The sequence below is a fragment of the Bubalus bubalis genome, chromosome 9 (assembly GCF_019923935.1).
Source record: "Bubalus bubalis isolate 160015118507 breed Murrah chromosome 9, NDDB_SH_1, whole genome shotgun sequence".
NCBI classification, from domain to species: Eukaryota; Metazoa; Chordata; class Mammalia; order Artiodactyla; family Bovidae; genus Bubalus; species Bubalus bubalis.
Window position 1 is genome coordinate 19148574 of NC_059165.1, and position 5531 is coordinate 19154104.

A 5531-nucleotide genomic window follows, 5' to 3' on the forward strand; every position below is an offset into this window, starting at 1 on the left:
GTATCTCTGTGAATATTCATAAAGCAAAATATTTAAAATTTTTTGTATGAATTCTTCTTTCTATAAAACTATTCTTAAGTTATAGGATAGGACTTTTTTCTGCATGTACTATACCAAATACTTACGTTGTTGTTGATGTTGTTGTTGTTCAGTCACTAAGTCATGTCCAACTCTTTGCAACCAAATGGACTGTAACATGCCAGGCTCCTCTGTCCTTCACTACCTCCCGGAATTTGCTCAAATTCATGTCCATTGTGTTGGTGATGCTATCTAGCCATCTCATCCTCTGCCAGCCGCCTCTCTTTCAATCCTTCCCAGCATCAGGGTCTTTTCCAACGCATCGACTCTTCGCATCAGGGGGCCGAAATACTGGAGCTTCAGCTTAAGGAATGGTCCTTCCAATGAATATTCAGGATTGATTTCCTATAGGATTGATTGGTTTAATCTCCTTGCAGTCCAAGGGACTCTCAAGAGTCTTCTCCAGCACCACAATTGAAAAGCATCAATCCTTTGGCACTCAGCCTTCTTTATGATCCAACTCTCACATCCGTGCTTGACTATTGGAAAAACCAGTAGTTTTTTACTTTTTTTGGCAAGACCTTTGTTGGCAAAGTGATATCACTGCTTTTTAATACACTGTCTAGGTTTGTCAGAGCTTTCCTTCCAAGGGGCAAGTGTCTTTTAATTTCATGGCTGCAGTCACCATCTGCAGTGATTTTGGAGCCCAGGAAAATAAAATATATTACTGTTTCCACTTTTTCCCCTTCTATTTGCCACAATGTGATGGGACTGGATGCCATGATCTTAAGATTTTTTTTTTTTTAATATTGAGTTTTAAGCCAGCTGTTTCACTCTTCACTTTTACTAATGCTCACATACCATCACTAATAATCAATTTTCATATAATTTCCCCTGTAGTACTCATTCAATATGTTATTTGAAAGTGTTACTCAAAAATACCACATAGGATATATTAATCATCAGTCAATCCTAACTACTTAAGTGTGTGCCTTCACCATTTAATGGTATATTTTTATTTCTCAAAATCAAAGGGTTCCAGGTAAACTAACATCTGAGAAAAATGAAACCCCTACCCTTTAAAGTATTGTTAACTGGCAAAATGTAAGTCAAATTAGTACTTAGTATTTTTAGTTAGTAAAGAACCATATTCAAATAAATTTGAGACCAAAAAGAAGATACAAAATGATTAAAGTAGCTTTTATAGGTCACTTAACAAGATATGGGAAATTTTTAGTCCTTTCATCTTTTAATAAAATATAAAATATTAATTCTCTCTAGTTAAGAATCTATACAATTTCCTAAGTACAGTGGATGAAAAAAATATTTATAGGTGCTGCCTTCAACAATTCTTTTTCATTTTTTTCTAAATCTGTAGCTTAAACTAATCAGATGTATGTAACAACATTCTTCTGCAAAATTATAGTAACTGTAAGACTTCCCATGGGGACACACTCACCTAAATGTTCAACTCTATTATAGATTTACAGATGATTCTTTTATCACATTACCTTCACAAAAATATGCAGATAATGCCTAAATGGTTTATTGAATTCAAGCCCCATTGCTGAAAAAGCTAGAGTTAAGTATTAAATGGAAAAATTTGTAATGAAGTAAATATTGTTCCAGTTCTATTTCCTTGGCTCCAAACATATATTTAGAATCAAGGGATAGAGTTTAGTCAAGTTTGGTAGTTTTAGAAAAACAATATATTTTATGTGTTCATAATCCCACCTCCAGCTTTCTTTTTCCACAGGTGTACCTTTAGGGATTAGACAGGTTTAAGGACATTCCTGTTACCTTTAGGTCTTCTCTAATCCAAGTTTTCAGTTCTATGGGTTGTTGATAAGTGAGCCATACAGATGTGCTAGAGGTTATGAGGAGATCAGTTCAGTTCAGTCACTCAGTTGTGTCTGACTCTTTGCGACCCCATGAATTGCAGCACACCAGACCTCCCTGTCCATCACCAACTCCCGGAGTTCACTCAGACTCACATCCATCGAGTCAGTGATGCCATCCAGCCATCTCATCCTCTGTCATCCCCTTCTCCTCCTGCCCCCAATCCCTCCCAGCATCAGAGTCTTTTCCAATGAGTCAACTCTTTGCATAAGGTGGCCAAAGTACTGGCGTTTCAGCTTGAACATCATTCCTTCCAAAGAAATCCCAAGGCTGATCACCTTCAGAATGGACTGGTTGGATCTCTTTGCAGTCCAAGGGACTCTCAAGAGTCTTCTCCAACACCACACTTCAAAAGCATCAATTCTTCATCGCTCAGCTTTCTTCACAGTCCAACTCTCACATCCATACATGACCACTGGAAAAACCATAGTCTTGACTAGATGGACCTTTGTTGGCAAAGTAATGTCTCTGCTTTTGAATATGCTATCTAGGTTGGTCATAACTTTCCTTCCAAGGAGTAAGCGTCTTTTAATTTCATGGCTGCAGTCATCATCTGCAGTGATTTTGGAGCCCAAAAAATAAAGTCTGACACTGTTTCCACTATTTCCCCATCTATTTGCCATGAAGTGATGGGACCAGATGCCATGATCTTCGTTTTCTGAATGTTGAGTTTTAAGCCAACTTTTTCACTCTCCTCTTTTACTTTCATCAAGAGGCTTTTTAGTTCCTCTTCACTTTCTGCCATAAGGGCATATGAGGAGATAATACCTTGCAATATACAATCCTTTCAAAATATTTAGTTTTGAAAAACTATAAATTTAGTGAAAATCTAAGCAAAATGTGAACACTAGTAAATGACATTGAATATGACAGCAAATTTGAAAAGCATTTTCTGTTGATTATACATTTTTAGAAACTATTTTCCCTATGAATATGACTGTCAAGTATATATTAATACACCTATATGTATATATACAGAGATAGATTATTTTACTAGATTATAGATAGTAATCTCAGTTTCTTTTAATATCCATATCCATATCATTTTAATATCCATATTTCATAACTAGGAATAGATAGCTCTGACATACCTTGGTAAACCACCAACATTTGTCTTTTGCCTATACTTTGATGCCATAGTATCCAGAGAGGCGCTGAAGGAAGAAGGTTAAGCTGAACTCAACAACATGATTATTGCCTTATATGCCATGAAATATGAATTTTAAAAAAAAGAAAAATTTAAAGAGCTCTGCCATCACTTTCTATCCTCATTCCTTCTCTAGCTGCTGCAAAACAGTAGAGATATAGTAGAAGCCAATGGAGTCCCATCTCATCAATGAGACCCTGGAAATACTGGCAGGTTTTCAGCTAGTAAAGAATCTGCCTGCAATTTGGGAGACCTGGGTTTGATCCCTGGGTTGGGAAGATCCCCTGGAGAAGGGAAAGGCTACCCACTCTAGTATTCTGGCCCGGAGAATTCCATGGACTGTATAATTCATGGGGTTGCAAAGAGTCAGACATGACTGAGAGACTTTCACTGTCATGGGTAAAAGATGCAAAAATTCCTCAGCACTTGCCCACACATATCCTTACAAAACCTCAATTCTAGCACTGTTATTTAACTTATATACTATTTCTTCTCCTATAAATCCACAACTTCATGAAAAAAAAAGTAAAAATGTTAGTCACTCAGTTGTGTCTGTCTCTTTGTGACTCCATGGACTGTAGCTTGCCAGGCTCCTCTGTCCATGGAATTTTCCAGGCAAGAATACTGGAGTAAGTATCCACTGGAGGAAGATCCAGGGGATCTTCCTGACCCAGGGATCAAACTTGGGTTTTCTGCATTGCAGGCAGATTCTTTACCATCTGAGCCACCAACAAATCCTGAACATTATGGCTGTAAAAGATGCAAATTAAAAACTAGTAAAGCTTTTTTGTTGTTGTTGTCCCTTTCCGGTGTTCAAGATGTCGAAGCAAGGTCGTGGTGGGTCCTCTGGTGTGAAATTCCAGACTTCCTTGGGTCTTCCGCTTGGAGCCCTGATCAACTGTGCTGACAACATAGGAGCCAAAAATCTGTATATCATCTCGGTGAAGGGGATCAAGGGATGACTGAATAGACTTCCTGCTGCTGGTGTGGGTGACATGGTGATGGCCACAGTCAAGAAAGGCAAAGCAGAGCTCAGAAAGAAGGTACATCCAGTGGTGGTAATTCAACAATGAAAGTCATACCATAGAAAAGATGGTTTGTTTCTTTATTTTGAAGATAATGCTGGGGTCATAGTAAACAATAAAGGGGAAATGAAAGATTTTGCCATCACAGGGCCAGTTGCAAAGGAATGTGCTGAGTTGTGGTCCAGGATGCCTTCCAATGCTGGCAGCATTGCATGATTCTTTGGTGTATTTGTAAAAAAAAAAATCATTTGCTCCCCCCACCAAAAAAATTAGTAAATATCTTTTGTACTGTTTAAATAGAGGGATTGAGGTCCTACAGTAAGAAATAAAAAGCAAAGTCAAGCTAAGTATTTAAAGGAGAATCTCATATGGAGAGATTTACAAAGTGTAGGCAGAATATAGGGAAGTCATGGGTTAGTGCAGTAACCAGGGGCTACAGCATTAACACAACCCCTGACCCCCACCCCCACCCTTAGGCCTGAGAGAGCTGGAAGAGGACAAGTACCAGACCAGGTGAGACAGAAAGAGGTCTGTGGGGCACGGCCACCCAGAAGGAGTAATTGCCTGCGATGAAGGGATGCTGACAGCCTCAGACAGACCTATGGCGTGTGACTGTGGGAGAAACTCTCCAAACAAAACAGGACAACATTGGTCTGAGAGAATGTACAATCTCTAAAAATATGAAAGATTTAATTGATGAACATAGTTTTTTGTTTTTTTTTTAAGAAAAAGTTGAATGCATTGAATGTATTCAAAAATTCAGTAAAAAATAATAAAAAATGAGAAAGAAAGTCTTTGAAGAGCAGATAGTACATATAAAGTATTGTACAGGCCTCACTGAGGTGGCTCAGTGGTTAAAAAAAAAAAATCTGCCTGCCAATGCAGGAGACCCAGGTTCAATCCCTGGGTTGGGAAGATCCCCTGGAGAAGGAAGTGGCAGCCCACTCCAGTATTCTTGCCAGGATAATCCCATGGCCAAAGGAGCCTGGCAGGCTACAGTCCATGAGGTTGCAAAGAGTCGGACACAACTGCACACACACATGCCACCCATTGCACAGGCCTAAATCAGACTACAGTAGATATAGCTAATATTTATTGAGGGTTTTTTAGGGTCAACCATATTTTGTCAGGCACATTTAACGTGTCGTCTCACATTATATAATATTCCAAAGAAGTAGAGGATTATTTTTCCCATTTTACACAAAGGAAACCAGTTTGGAGACTTTAAGTAGTTCTCCAGTCCACACAGCAAGCAAATTATGGAGGCAGGAATTGAACTTAGCTCTGACACCCAAATCCTATTCATTTCATAACAATATTATTGCATTATTATCCTTTAATTTTATGAAGTTAGATCTATCATACTTAGTAAGGACAATACTTATATTCTCAAATGAAATATATGTAAATGATAAATATTTGGCATTTTAGATTTATAAAAT

At 38.1% G+C, this 5531-nt stretch overlaps 1 pseudogene; it reads left to right on the forward strand.

Annotated features, from left to right (window-relative positions):
- Positions 1-3882: 3882 nt before the first annotated feature.
- On the forward strand, positions 3883-4345 carry LOC102398593 (annotated as a pseudogene).
- The last annotated feature ends 1186 nt before the right edge of the window (positions 4346-5531 follow it).